Consider the following 16,671-nt stretch of genomic DNA (forward strand, 5'->3'; position numbering starts at 1 on the left):
GGGATTGACCGTCTACTGTGCTTGGGCGGTGATCCCAGTTTTCCTGAGAAGAGGCGGCTTCAGGCTCTGTGTGTTGGATCCTGAACTAGGGGTCATGGGCTCTGCTTGAGGCCTGGACCTCTGGCTCTGGGCCCTTGCTTGGCATCTGGCTTTGGGTTACAGGAATTGACCGTATATTTCTGGGATCTACTTTGGTGATCTGCAGGGCTGTAGTGCTACAAGCTTAAGTGAGCCCCTAAATCTTGTCTTCTCCTTGCAGGTTCCTCATTCAGGCTTTGGGCACTGGGCTGTGGGCTCCAGGCTCCAGTTCTGCCCATGTTGCTGAGTCTTTGGGCTATTTACTGCTCATTGATGAAAAAATGGGATTCCATTCCTGTCCTCTGGGCAAAGAGGTGTCCTGGATCCCATGCTGTAAGTTTGGGATTTGAGTCCTCTAGTCCAGCTTTAGGGTTCCATGCTGGACCCAAAGATCTTAGTTCTGCCTAATGCTGAAGGAATCCTGCCGAGGGAAGGAAAATGGGGTGATTAAATTTGAGACAAAGGTGGTGATTCAACGCTCCAAACCAGAGAGGCAATGGATCAACCACAAGACCAGCATCTGCTTGGCAGACATGGGGGCCAGACAAGGGTCTACTCTCTCCTGAGCTCAGTGACTTTCACAAGTGGCCTCACCTGCCTAAGGAGAGGCTCTTCTCTTTACTAAGTGCTCACTTCAGAAGTGACCTCATTTGGCTGAGCCTCAGTTTCCTTATTCATGATATGGGGATCTGAATAATATACACATGGAAGGAATTCTGGTCCAATTGAGAAGCCATGACTGGCTCAGCATTTGCAACTCTGTCTGGAAGATGGGGATGCCTCCCAGGTTTCTGAGTCCCAGAGCCATTCTGTGGGGACCCTTGAAAATCTGGAGAATGCTCCCCACCAGTCAGGGGTAAGGAGAGGAGCCCTGCTCTCTCATGGCTAAGGGTAAAATGAGTTTTTCAAGAGCACCCCATCCTTCCCTCCCACCTTGACCTATTCAACATATACTGACCTGGTCCTACTGCTGTCCTCAGGCCAGGGCAGCCCACCTCATCCTGCAAGGCTGAGACCACAAAACTCTTCTCCATCCTGTTAACACCTCTGACCCAAGAGCCTCCACCAGGGAAATGTGAACTTCCCATTTCAAGAGGCAAGTACCAGTTTCTCTCCAGAAAATGTTGACTTCTGGTGCTGTAATTATTAAAATGCTTAGCTATGGTCATCTAAATGCTCATGGTCACAATGCTAAGCTCCTAACAGATACAACAAACAAACTCTGCTAAATTGTTGTCATTTAGCATCTATGAGCACCTTCACACCACTCCCATAGTCATTGTCAGAGTTTCTAGGACCTTGAGCCTTGTCCACTGCTTCTTCCTCCCAGACATCCACCTCATTCAACTCATCCACCTCCCCACAGAATCAGTTGCCTCTCTGACCTATAAGATGAGTGTCTGCCCCACTCGTGGCCCGGTTTTCATAGCCTGGCCTGTTTCGGCTCCCTTCCCACAACCCTTTCTTGCATGATTTTCATGGTCCCCACTCCATTCTGAGTCTGCTGGCCTCAGTTGCAACTATCTCTACCTCTACATCTCTGGGATGCAGCCTTCGTGGACTGCTCCATCTAGAAGAAACAGCTAGAGATTGAGAGATTTTGACTCTTAACCGTGAATTTGGTATCTATGTGAATTTGAACAAACCACTTATACTGGCATCAAATAAGTTTTGTAGTCCCATGCTGCTTCCCCAGAAATTGTTGTGAGGAAGATAAAGACAGTGAACATGAAACCATTAATCAAAGATCTTTAGTCAAAATCCATCAGGAACACAACTGTCATGAGGCAAAGTTTATTTTCCTGGTACTTGTATCAAGGAAGATTGTACCACTGGAGGAACCGTAGGACCAGCCAGTCAGTTTGTCAGGAGGGAATCTGCATGGAATTTGTACTTGTGCTTTGTGATTTTCAGGTTGGGGGGACTCAAAATTATGTATGAGTCTGATCTGGTCTGGGTGCTGTCAGGAAGCAGGGGTAATAGGATTGGATGTCATTACCTTTTTCTAGAACTGGGGAGGAACAGAGAGGGCTAGATCTATATTTAGTAGAGAAGCAGCAGTTGTTCATGCCAGCTAGGAGAGGGGCCTATTGGCCATTTTTGTTGTGTGCAGAGAGTCTGAGTAGTCTAGATTTTGTCTAGACTTGTTACGAATTTTTACCAACATGTTTATTAGCGGTATTTTCTTGGAGTATCATTTTCAGATTTTAATGTCAGGATTATACTGCCTTCATCAATGAATTAGAAAGTGTTCCTTCTTCCTTCTTCCTGAGAGAGTTTACATAGGATTTACTTTCTTTCTTTCTTCATATTTAATAGAATGCACCAGTGAAACCCCATCTGGGCCTAGAATTTTCTTTGTGGGACAAGTTTTGATAACAAATTAATTTTCTTTGGTAGGTAGAGGGTTATTTGATTGTCTATTCTATTCTATTATGACTCATATAAAAATAATTTCTAATTTCTCCTATGACTTCTTTGTGGGTTTTCTGCAAGTGACTTACTTAAATGTGAAAAATATCATCCTGGCACCCAGTTAAGTTACTTGGAAGTAGTTGGTTTTTTCTTAGGTCTTGCTTTTATGTGGAGATTCAGAGCACTGCTCTGTCTAGAGCTCATGCTTCCCCTCTATTGAGCAGTTTCCCCAAAGCTCCATGAATTAAGAATTTTTCTAGCTGGGGGCCGGGCCTGGTGGCTCAAACCTGTAATCCCAGCACTTTGGGAGGCCGAGGCGGGCGAATCACAAGGTCAGGAGATCGAGACCATCCTGGCTAACACGGTGAAACACCGTCTCTACTAAAAAATACAAAAAAAAAAAAACTAGCCGGGCGAGGTGGTGGGCGCCTGTAGTCCCAGCTACTCGGGAGGCTGAGGCAGGAGAATGGTGTAAACCCAAGAGGCAGAGCTTGCAGTGAGCTGAGATCCGGCCACTGCACTGCAGCCTGGGCGACAGAGCGAGACTCCGTCTCAAAAACAAAAAAAAAAGAGTTTTTCTAGCTGGTTGGTTGGTAAAGGCACTGTTCTCAGCCTTGTGTGATTGCTGGACACTATTCACTCTAATCTTTTCAGACATTTTTGTTCTTACTTTGGGCAAAATCTTCACAAATCTGCACAAAGAGTTTTGAATACTCAAAGATCTCTAGGATCCTCTCTCTGTGTAGTACTCTCTGCTTTGGCACTCTTTTCTATAAACTCTAAACACCCATGTCTCCAGGATCTCCCAGCTCTATTCCCTCAACTCAGGGCATCCAATGCACTTCACCTCATTTTTTGTCCCTAAACTTTGATCTGAAAATTCTCTCAGGGAAGTGAGCTGAAGGTGTCTTAAGGCTCCCTTAGTTTGTTTCTAGTCTCTCCATTCCCCTTAGCCTAATGTTCAATGTCTTAAAAACCATCGTTTCATTTGTCTTATAGTTTCAGTTGTCAATGAATAGTAGTGGTTGTGTACGAATAAACTTTTTCTTTTTACAGAAACTGGTGGTGGACTGCATTTGCTCTGTGGCCTGTGGTTTTCCACCTCATGAACTAGAGCAACCTTAATCTAGTTTATATATTGGATTCTCAAGAAAGATCGTTTTAGAAGAATAGTTTTTATCACTACTCACTTGTTGGAAAATATCAGTCCTATCTCTTCAGATTATGTCTATTCTTTAGAGGTTCAAATAGAGAGCAGACATTAATAAATAGTTATTAAGATTAGAAAAAATTAGAAAAAAGAAGTGGGACTAAAATTCAGAAGTCTATCACATAACCTTTTTTTTTTTAAATTATGCTTGCCATATAAAATTTTTTCGAGGGAAATAATTTTTTTAAATACAGAGTCTTGTTCTGTTGCCCAGGCTGAAGTGTTGTGTCATGATCATGGCTCCCTGCAGCCTCGACCTCCCAACTTTAAATGATCCTCCCACCTCAGTCTCCTGAGTAGCTGGGACCACAGATGCAAGTTTTTTAATTCTTTGCAGAGACAGGGTCTCCTTATGTTGCCCAGGTTGAGTAATTATTTTTGAGAGTCTCAGAGAGTGTTTTTAATCAGGTTATAGAATCATATGAACTGTATTGAGTACTATATTGATCCCACACAAAGGCCTCAGGGGAAAGAAAAATTGGAAGAGAAAAATAAGATGTAAGCACAAAGAACATGTATATTTTTTTCTTCATAATCCCCATGATACTGGGTTTAAATGAAAAGTTGACTATGCTGTCATACCTTGATTTTATTTTTATTTGCCATAACTGGTAACTGGAAAAATCGAAAATGCAATTATGTCTCCCCATTTGTGGTGATATTTCTTGTCAAGACAGCAGAGGGTGCTCTTCTATTAAGATATTACACTCTCTAGGCGATCTATGTAAGATGTTCACTGGGCAGGAGGAAACATATTTTAATAAAATTACCATATTTATGATTTTATTCAATTTGTTGGTTTTCCCAGGAGGTCGTTTCTTGAATGTAAGTATTATTAGTTGTATTCCTATTTATTCAATCATCTTTGAAAACATAATGAAAGCTATAGACCTTCCCAGAAAAACAATCTCTTCACATATACATAGAAAATTGGTGAAGACTGTAAGGAAAAACGTAAAACGTCAATTTAAATCTCACTCTTACTAAAATATGGGATATGATTTTGCAGAGCCAGTTGAAACAGTTTTTCTTTTGGAAAGTTTGAAACGTAAAAAAGTAGAGAAAATAACATGATGAGCTCAGTAACCCCTGTCACTTCTTCAAAATTTTCTCTCCCCTTTCCCCCAATATACACTGGATGATTTTGAACCCAGTTCTAATCCTCATATTCAATCCTACCATAAATTGTGTGTGCATCTCAAAAAGATAAGAATATTTTCAAATATCAAGTTATCACTTTCTCATAATTTTTCATGCTGATTAGTTCAATGATTCTGGAAAAAAATGTACACATTACACTTGATTATTATGTCTCTGGAGTCACTTTTACTTTATAGAACACTTCTCTTTGTTTTCCTTGCCTTTATTTTATTTTGTTGAGGCTTGCCACGCGAAGTGTGGTTCATGGAGCAGCAGTATCGACAACTACTGAGAGATCGTTACAAATAAAGAATTTCAAGCACTACCCTACATTACTAAATCAGAATCTCTATTTTTACAAGATCCTTGGGCAATTTATATTCGTGTTAAAGTTTGATAAGCATTCCTATAGTTTCTTACAGTCTGGATTTTTGCAGATTGCAACTCTGTAAAGTCATTTTGCATTTTCCTCCCTTTATTTTCTGTTCACTGTTATCAAGCCTAGAGGATTGATACGATTCAAGTTTAATTTCTTGGCAGAACTGCTTCCTAAGTGTTTTGTGTACTTTCACTGGGAGGAGAACAATGTCAAGTTTTATATCTTTTTATGATATTATCAGCCGTTGATGACTACTGCCTTTGTCTAGTATTTTTTAAGGTTTTTTGAAATAGTGATATGCTAATTCTATCATCCTTTCTTTTTATTAACTTAATTTTATGAAGAGAAAAAATTTTCTTATCTACCATTTTATTGCATTTGAGCTAAAATTCATACAGAAAATATAGGATACAATTGTAACCTCCACCCCTCATTGGGTCCTCAAGTATGTTACAAAGGTTCCCTAAAGATTTTGTTTGTTTGCTTTTGAAGTGTAATTATAAACTCGTGGGATTTTTAAAACGCTTGATAGTTTTAATTTATCACAGCTGTTATTTTTGCCAATTCTCAGTTTGTCTCATCTTTTACTGTTGGGATGTATTTCATGCTGGCTCCTGACTTCTTTAGACATGACTGCGACCCCAATAGTCTTTAGTAGCTTTCTGTTATCAGAAAATATTCCCAATTTATCTTGTACATTTCTTCTACCAGTCCTGGATTCAACCATTGTCCAATAACCTTTGGATTGACTTAGTGGGAAATGGTATTTAAAGACCAGAATCATCTGTGCATTAATGGTATTCATTGCTACTGAATAATCATTGGTCATTGTGTCTAGGATGTCTTAGTGAACACAACTAAGAAATGCATATATATCATGAGTTTACACCCGTAATTTCAAGTTCGAATTTACAAATACAGAATTTTGGGTTAACTTCTCTGATTTTATGATTATATCCCTTTTTATTACGAAAATCTTAATTCCTAATATAACGATAATAGCATGAGTTATAGTTTTATCTCACTACACTGAAAATCAGTTTCAAAATAACAATACCAAATTATTACTAATGATATAACCAGTGAAAACATTTTTTAGGTTTTTGGGAGAGAGTTGGTTTGCAGTTATTTGTTCTTAAGCTATATTTTACTAAGAGTGTACAACTTGTCAAATTACCCTGTTTCAAAGTAACCTGAAAAAATTCCTGTTTATGTGATTAATCCAACAACTCAATTCAGAGTTACATTTATTTGTTTCATTTTGCTTTCTATTTTTAGGAAATTTTAAGTATTTGTTTTGATGTAATCTGATTTTATAATTACATATACTCATTATTTCACAGTCAAATCTACAAAATGACATATATTCTGAGGAGTGCAACTGTGAGAATCTATTTTTTATTTCAATATGTTTTTGGGGAACAGGTGGTGTTTGGTTACATGAATAAGTTCTTTAGTGGTGATTTCTGAGATTTTGGTGCACACATCACCTGAGCAGTGTACACTGTATTCAATGTGTAGTCTTTTATCCCTCACCCCTCTCATACCATTCTCCCCTAGTCCCCAAAGTTCACTGTATCATTCTTGTGCCTTTGGATTCTCATAGCTTAGCTCCCAGTTATGAGTGAGAATATACGATGTTCGATTTTCCATTCCTCAGTTACTTCACTTAGAATAATGGTCTGCTATTTCATCCAGGTTGCTGCTGCATATGCCATTATTTCATTCCTTTTTATGGCTGAGTAGTATTCCATGATATATGTATATACACACACACATACACACATATATATACACACACACATACATATACATATATATGTATAATTTTCTTTATCCACTCGTTGATTGATGGGCATTTCAGATGGTTCCATATTTTTGCAACTATGAATCGTGCTAGTATAAACATGCTTGTGCAAGTATCATTTTTGTATAATGACTTCTTTTCCTCTGGGTAGATACCCAGTAGTGAGATTGCTGGATCAAATGGTAGATTTACTTACAGTTCTTTAAGAAATCTCCATATTGTCTTCCATTGTGGTTGTACTAGTTTATATTCCAACCAACAGTGTAAAAGTGTTCTCTTTTCACGACATCCATGCCAACATCTACCTTTGCTTTATTATGGCCATTCTTGCAGGAGTAAGGTGGTATCACATGTGGTTTGCATTTGCATTTCCTGATTTGCGTTTCCCTGATAATTAGTGATGTTGGACATTTTTTCATATGTTCGTTGACCATTTGTATGTCTTCTTTTGAGAACTGTCTATTCATGTCCTTAGCCCATATTTTGATGGGATTGTTGCTGTTGTTGTTTTTCTTGTTGATTTGTTTGAGTTTGTTGTAGATTCTGGATATTAGTCCTTTGTCAGATGTATAGATTGTGAAGATTTTCTCCCATTCGGTGGGTTGCCTGTTTACTCTGCTGATTATTTCTTTTGCTGTGCAGAAACTTTTTAGTTTAATTAAATCCCATCTATTTATCTTTTTGTTGCGTTTGTTTTTGGGTTCTTTGTCATGAAGTTTTTGCCTAAGCCGGTGTCTAGAAGCGTTTTTCCGATGTTATCTTCCAGAATTTTTATGGTTTCAGGTCTTAGATTTAAGTTCTTGATCCATCTTCAGTTGATTTTTGTATAAGGTGAGAGATGAGGATCCAGTTTCATTCTCCTACATGTGGATAGCCAATTATTCCAGTGCTATTAGTTGAAAAAAGTGTCCTTCTCCCGCTTTATGTTTTTGTTTGCCTTGTCAAAGATCAGTTGGCACTAAGTATTTGGGTTTATTTCTGGGTTCACTATTCTGTTCCATTTGTCTATGTGCTTATTTTTGTACCAGTGCCATGCTGTTTTGGTGACTATGACCTTATAGTATAGTTCGAAGTAGGGCAATGTAGTGCCTCCAGATTTGTTCTTTGTGCTTAGTCTTGCTTTGGCTATGCTGGCTCTTTTTTGGCTCCATATGAACTTTAGGATTGTCTTTTCAAGTTCTGTGAGGAATGATGGTGGTATATAAATGAGAATTGCATTGAATTTGTAGATTGCTTTTGGCAGGATGGTCATTTTCACCATAATGATTCTACCCATCCATAAGCATGGGATGTGTTTCCATTTGTTTGTGTCATCTATGATTTCTTTCAGCAGTGTTTTGTAGTTTTCTTTGTAGAGGTCTTTGACCTCCTTGGTTAAGTCTATTCCTAAGTTTTTTTTTTTTTTCCTTTTTTTTTTTTTCAGTTCTTGTAAAAGGGGTAGAGTTCTTGATTTTATTCTCATCTTGGTCAATTATTCCTTCAAATACTTTTTCTAAACTTTCAGATTTCTCTTTTTCCTTGGGAACACCAATTATTTTTAAGTTTGATCATTTAACATAATCTCAACCTTCTTGGAGGATTTTTTCATTTTTTTAAATTCTTTTTTCTTTGTCTTTGTTAGATGGAGTCAAGTTCTTTCTTCTATTTGTACAATTCTACCGCAGTCTTTCCAATGCATTTTGCAATTCTCTAAGTGTGTCCTTCATTTCCAGAAGTTGTGAATAGACGTAAATTCTGTTTACTTCACTGGAGATTTTTCCATTTATATACTGTATTATTATTATTATTATTATTTAAGTTGAACTTTACCTTTTTATGGTACCTCCTCAAATGGCTCAATAGTTGAATTTCTGAATTCTTTTTCTGGCAATTCAGAGATTTCATCTGGGTTTGGATCTATTGCTGATGAGTTAGTGTGATCTTTAGGGGTGTTAAAGAATCTTGTCTTGTCATATTACCGGATTGTTTTTCTGGTTCCTTCTCATGTGGGTAGACTATGTAAGAGTGAAGATCTGGAACTCAAGGGCTACTGTTCAGATTCTTATGTCCCATGGGGTGCTCCCCTGATGCAGTGCTATCCCCTTCCCCTAAAGATGGGACTTCCTGACAACTGAACTGCAGTAGTTATTTCTCTTCTGAAACTAGCCACCCAGCGGAGCTACCAGGCTGTGGGCTGGTACTGGGGAGTGTCTGCAAAGAGTCCTGTGATGTGATCCATCTTCAGGTCTCTCAGCTGTGGATACCAGCACCTACTCCAGTGGAGGAAGTAGGAGAGTGAAGTGGACTCTGCAAGGGTCCTTGGTTTTACAGTCCTTTGTTAAGTGCGCTGGTTTAGTGTTGGTTAGCCTCCAGTCCGAAGGTGATGCTTTCAAGAGTACATTGGCTGAATTAGTCGAGGGAGAAACAGGCGGTGGGGGGCCATAGCGCCTCCAGGAGATTGTATCCTTTGTCTTCAGCTACCAGAATGGGTAGAGAAAGACCATCAGATTGGGGAGGGTTAGGCTTGTCTGAACTCAGACTCTCCTTGGGCAGGGCTTGCTGTGGCTTCTGTGGAGGATGGGAGTGTAGGTCCCAGGCCAATGGAGTTATGTTCCCAGGGGAATTATGGCTGCCTCTGCTACCTCACACAGGTTGCCAGGGAAGTGGGAGAAAGCTGCCATAGGCCTTACCCAGCCTCCATGTAGCCCACAGCCCAAAAGGCAGGTCTCACTCCCACTGTGAACCCTCAACAGCACCGAATTTATTTCCAGGTAGCCAGTGAGCAGAGCTGAAAATTTACTCCAGGCTACCAGCTTCCTGGCTGAGAAAGCAAGCAGACGCATGGTTCCTCAGCTGTCCCATGGAGCCTGTAGCGGTCATCCAGCTCCTTCAAAGGGTCTGTGGATTCTCTTAGCTTTTCTGGTAAGTTCCTGTGGCAGTTCTTGGAACAAAATTCATGATGTGATCTCCATGCTGCTCTGTCGGTCTGAGTGGGAGCTACAAGTTACTCCTGCCTCCTATTCTACCATTTTCCCCTACATTTGGGGAATCTATTTTTTAAAATTACACCTAAGCTGATTTCACAACACAGAACAATAATCAGGTGAAAACTGTACATGTTATAAGACAAAATGCAGCCAAAATAGAAAACCTGGGCTTTATTCTTACTCCCTAAAATGAGATACAGGATAGCTCAATTTATTTTCTGTAATGTAATTTATTGATTTTAGGAATGCTTGTATGCGTAATTTATACATAGTCCTTTGCTAAGTTGCATACAAACTATTGCACTTGTTGTGAACAATCCTACCACATTATCAGGCATCTAATTCATGAAGGGAAGAGAGATAAATGTATATATTTTATTTGGGGCAAATGATTTTATCTCGCCTTTTTATGCTTGGACAAATTTTTACTTAAATAATAATAATAATTATTATTATTGTTATTATTATTGAGGCTGGGTCTCACTTGTCACGATGCTGGAGTGCAGTGGCATGATCACAGTTCACTGCAGCCTCGACCTCTCAGGCTCAAGCAATCCTCTCACCTCAGCCTCCCAAGTAGCTGGGACCACAGGCATGTGCCACCATGCCCAGCTAATTCTGTTTATTTTATTTTATTTTTTGTAGAGACGAAATATCACTATGCTGCCCAGGCTGGTCTCAAAATCCTGGGCTCAAGTGATCCACCTGCCTCAGCCTCCCAAAGTACTGGGATTACAGGTATGAGGCCATCACATCTAGCCTATTTTTTAAAATTATTTTTAAAGTTGTTATTCTTTCCTTTTTCCTGTTACATATTGATATGGTTTGAATCTGTGTGGCCACCCCAGATCTCATGTCGAATTGCAATCCCCAGTGTTGGAAGTCGGGCCTAATGGAAGGTAATTGGATCATGGTGGTGGTTTCTCTACATCATCCCCCTTGGTACTGTCATTGTAATAGAGAGAGAGTTTTCGCAAGATCTGGTTGTTTAAAAGTGTGTAGAACCTCCCACTCCCTCTGTTCCTCCTGATTCTGCCATGCAAGATGCCTGCTCCCCCTTTGCCTTCCACGATGAGTAAAAGCTCCTGAAGGCATCCCCAGAAGCAGACTTCCCGTACAACCTGTGTAGAACCAGGAGCTACTTAAACCTCTTTTCTTTATGAATTACCCAGTCTCATGTATTTCTTTATAGCAGCGTGAGAATGAAGTAATACACATGTTATATGTAGAAATGTTTGCTTTTATTTTATTTTATTATTTTTTATTGTGGTAAGAACACTTAACATGAGATCTACCCTCTGAACAGAAAAGTGCACAATACAGTATTATTGGCACATTACTATGCAACATATCACTAGAACTTATCTTGCAAACTAAAACTTTGTACCTGTTAAACAGCAATTCCTCATTTCCTTCCTTTCTCTATCCCCTAGCAACCACCATTCTACCCTCTATTTCTATGTGTCTAATTCTTTTAGATACTTCACATAAGTGGAATTATGCTGCATTTGTGTGACTGGCTTGTTTCACTTAGCATAATGTCTTCCAGGTTCATCCATATTGTTGCATATAGCAGTACTTCCTTCTTTTTGTAAGTTGAATAATATTCCATTGTACGCACATATCACATTTTCTTTCACCATTCATCTGTCAATGAACAGATTTAGGTTTAGGTTGTTTCCAGAACTTAGCTATTGTGAATAGTGCTGCAATGAACATGGTAGTATATATATATCTTCCAGATTTGGATTTCAATTCTATTGAATATATACCTAAAGATGGGATGGTCAAATCATATGGTAGTTCTATTTTTACTTTTTTGAGGAAACTTTATACTATTTTTTATTGCAGTGGCACAATTTTACATTCCTACCAACAGTGCCTGTGTTCCAATGTTTCCACATCCTTGCTAACACTTGTTTTAAATATATATATTAATTAAAATTAACATATGTGTATTTTAATAATAGCTATCCTAATAGGTATGAGGTGATATCTCCTTGCAGTTTTAATTTGCATTTCTTTGGTAATTAGTGATATTGATAATATTTATATATACCTGTTGCCGTTGTATCTCTTCTTTGAAGAAATGTATATTCAAGCCCTTTTCCTAGTTTTTAATTATTTGTGTTTGCTCGTTTCATTTGTTTTTGCTATTGAGTTACAATGATTTCATGGATATAACATAAAAACACAAGTAGCAAAAGTGAAAATAGGTAAGTGGGACTATACTCAGCTAAAATATTTCTGCACAGTCAAGCAAATAATCAACAGAGTAGAAACCAACCCATGGAGTGGGAAAAAATATTTGCAAAACATATATCTGACAAGGAGTTAGTACTCAAGATACACAAGGAGTTCCTACAACTCAACAGCAAAACAACACCAAATAATCCGATTTAAAAACAGGCAAAGAACAAGCACATACTGGAGATATGAATATTTTCCACACTAGAAATATGAATACTATTCATACTTGAATTGCATTTATGAAATAGTATTCATACTTTTAGTAATTGGATTTTTCTCCATTAAAATGAGAAAATGTATCAGATGTTCTTTCAGGTTCCTTTCAGCACTGAAATCCTCTTTTGTTTCACATGTGGTAGGTAGTTTCCAAAAATGGCCACCATCGGTTCCTTCCCTCTCTGCACATGCATGCTGCTCCTCACACTGAGATGGAGTCTATGCTTCTCTGCCTGCATCTGGGCTAGCTTGACTTTCTTGGTCAACAGAAAATGGCAAAAGTAATTCCTGAAACTATTAACTCTAGGTCATGAGAAACCTCACCACTTTCATCTATATTTCTTGGAACACTAGATCTGAAGGAAGCCAGACTTCATATAAAAACTCAGTTATCCTGAGGAAGCCCAAGCAGGCTACACGGAGCAAACACATGGGGAAAACAAAATACTCAGCCAGCCCAAATCTGTTCCTGCTTTCTCAGCCAAAGTATCACAGATTTTAGTGAAAAAACCTTCCTATCAATTCAATCAAGGCTTCAGGTGACTCCATTCCCCGCTACGATTTGATTGCAAACACATAAAGGAATTGTCCGCCTAATTCTGGTCAACCACAGAAACAGAAGAAATAATAATAAATTGGTGCTTTAAGCACTAACATTTAGGGTGAAATCTGTACAACAGTACACAGCCAAAATAGTATGTAATAATTGCAATCAGAAAAGTAGTAAACACACAGAAGAAGGCAAGACTAATTTTGACTGCAGAGAATGATGACTTTTTATTGGCAAAGTGTTGGAGTTAGGTCTTAAAGGATAAGAAAACACCTTGAAGAAAAATATGGGGCCAGGAATAATATATACAATGTCTGAGGACAGCTTATTATCAAGAGTATTTTAATTTATAATTTAAATATGAAATTATGAATATTTCATATAGTTTCACTTAAAAGAAGGTATTAAAATAAAAAGTAAAACTCAATAAAGGAAATAGAGTCTAATTATATATGCATATCCTTATGGTGGATGTGACATTAACGAAGAATGGCATTTGGAGTACTGACTGGAGAGGAATCTCTACATAACCTTCAAATACTTTATTCATTTGTAGTTTCCTCTAGCTCCTCCCCTTTATGTGAGTCAACAACAGAAACTCTTTTTTTACAAATTTTAATTTGGCTGGGTGCGGTGGCTCATGCCTGTAATCCCAGCACTTTGGGAGGCCTAGGCAGGTGGATCACCTGAGGATGGGAGTTTGAGACCAGCCTGACCAACATGGAAAAACCCCATCTCTTTGAAAAATACAAAATTAGCTGGGTGTGGTGGCGCATGCCTGTAATCCCAGCTACTGGGGAGGCCGAGGCAGTAGAATTGCTTGAACCTGGGAGGTGGAAGTTGCAGTGAGCTGAGATTCAGCCATCGCACTCCAGCCTAGGCAACAAGGCGAAACTTTGTCTCAAAAAAAAAAAAAAAAAAATGAATTTAAGTTCTGGGATACATGTGCAGGATTTGCAGGTTTGTTACATAGGTAAACATGCGCCATAGTGGTTTGCTGCACTTATCAACACATCACCTAGGTATTAAGCCCAGCATGAATTAGCTATTTTTCCTGATGCTCTCCTTCTCCCCACCTCACCCTCCTGGTAGGCCACAGTGTCCATGTATTCTCATTGTTCAGCTCCCACTTATAAGTGAGAACATGCAGTGTTTGGTTTTCTGTTCCTGTGTTAGTTTGGTGAGGATAATGGTTTCCAGCTCCATCCATATCCCTGCAAAGGACATAATCTTGCTCCTTTTTATGGCTGCATAGTATTCCATGGTGTATATGTACCACGTTTTCTTTATCCAGTCTATCATTGATGGGCATTTGGGTTGATTCCATGTCTTTGCTATTGTGAATAGTGCTGCAATGAACACACACATGCATCTTTGTAACAGAATGATTTATATTCCTTTGACTATATACCCAGTAATGGGATTGCTGGGTCAAAGGGTATTTCTGGTTCTAGATCTTTGAGGAATTGCCCCACTGTCTTCCACAATGGTTGAACTAATTTACATTCCCACCAACAGTGTAAAAGTGTTCCTATTTCTCCACAGCCTCACCAGCATCTGTTGTTTCTTGACTTGTTAATAATCACTATTCTGACTGACGTGAGATGGCATCTCATTGTAGTTTTGATTTGCATTTCTCTAATGATCAGTGATGTTGAGCTTTTTTTCATATGTTTGTTGGTCACATAAATGTCTTCCTTTGACAAGTGCCTGTTGATGTCCTTTGCCCCCTTTTTAATGCAATCATTTTTTAAATTATAAATTTGTTTAAGTTCCTTGTAAATTCTGGATATTAGGCCTTTGTGAAATGTATAGATTGCAATAAATTTTATCCCATTTCGTAGTTTGGTAGTTCACTCCAATGATGGTTTCTTTTGCTGTGCAGAAACTCCTTAATTTAAATAATCCCATTTGTCAATTTTTGCTTTTTTTTTGCAATTGCTTTTGATGTTTTTGTCATAAAATCTTTGCCCATGCCTATGTCCTGAATGGTTTTGCTTAGATTTTCTTCTAGGGCTTTTATGGTTTGGGGTTTTACATTTCAGTCTTTAAACCAGGTTGAGTTAAATTTTGTACAAGGTATAAGGAAGGGGTCCAGTTTCAATTTTCTGCTTATGGCTAGCCAGCTCTCCCAGCACCATTTATTAAATAGGGAATCCTTTTCCCATTGCTTGTTTTTGTCAGGTTTGTTGAATATCATGTGGTTGTAAATGTGCAGTCTTATTTCTTAGGTCTTTATTCTGTTCCATTAGTCTATGTGTCTGTTTTTGTACCAATGCCATGCTGTTTTTGTTACTATAGCCTTGTAGTATAGTTTGAAGTTGGGTAGCATTATGCTTCCAGCTTTGTTCTTTTTGTTTCTGCTTGAACAGATACTCTTCACACAGGTCTGAAGTACAGGGACTCTAGTTTTGCATGCTTTATAAACCAGATATGTAGATAAGTTGCTTATATTTGGGAAAAAATTGATGAGTTATTGGGGGAACCCACCCCCAATATTTCAACATAGGTTCTCTTTTCCCTAAGTGTCAGCTGGTCTGAGAAATAAAGAGAAAGAGTACAAAGAGAGGAATTTTACAGCTGGGCCTCTGGGGGTGACATTACATATCGGTAGGTCCGTGATGCTCACCTGAGCTGCAAAACCAGCAGGTTTTTATTAAGGACTTTAAAAGGGGCAGGGGTGTATGAACAAAGAGTAGGTCACAAAGATCACATGCTTCAAAGGGCAAAAAAGGAGAACAAAGATCATATGCTTCTGAGGCCAATAAAGATCACAAGGCAGGCCGGGCGCAGTGGCTCAAGCCTGTAATCCCAGCACTTTGGGAGGCCGAGGCGGGCGGATCACAAGGTCAGGAGGTCGAGACCATCCTGGCTAACACAGTGAAACCCCGTCTCCACTTAAAAAACACAAAAAATTAGCCGGGCGAGATGGCGGCGCCTGTAGTCCCAGCTACTCGGGAGGCTGAGGCAGGAGAATGGCGTGGACCCGGGAGGCGGAGCTTGCAGTGAGCTGAGATCCGGCCACTGCACTCCAGCCTGGGCGACAGAGCGAGACTCCGTCTCAAAAAAAAAAAAAAAAAAAAAAAAAAGATCACAAGGCAAAGGGCAAAGCAAAAATCACAAGGCAAAGGGCAAAATCAAAAACTCCTGACAAGGGTCTATGTTCAGCTGTGCATGTATTGTCTTGATAAACATCTTAAACAGCAGAAAACAGGGTTCAAGAGCAGAGAACTTGTCTGACCTCAAATTTACCAGGGTGGGATTTTCCCCCACCCTAATAAGCCTGAGGGTACTGCAGGAGACCAGGGCATATTTCAGTCCTTATCTCAACCACATAAGACAGACACTTCCAGAGTGGCTGTTTATAGACCTCCCCACAGGAATGCATTCCTTTCCTAGGGTCTTAATTATTAATATTCCTTGCTAGGAAAAAAATTCAGTGATATCTTCCCTACTTGCATGTCTGTTTATAGGCTCTCTGCAAGAATTGAAATATGGTTCTATTCTGCCCAACCCTGCAAGCAGTCAGACCTTATGGTTGTCTTCCCTTGTTCCCTGAAAATTGCTGTTATTCTGTTCTTTTTCAAGGTGCACTGATTTCATATTGTTCAAACATACATTTTACAATCAATTTGTACAGTTAATGCAATCATCACAGGG

This window comes from Rhinopithecus roxellana, chromosome 11 (genome assembly GCF_007565055.1).
Source record: "Rhinopithecus roxellana isolate Shanxi Qingling chromosome 11, ASM756505v1, whole genome shotgun sequence".
In the NCBI taxonomy this organism is placed as follows: domain Eukaryota; kingdom Metazoa; phylum Chordata; class Mammalia; order Primates; family Cercopithecidae; genus Rhinopithecus; species Rhinopithecus roxellana.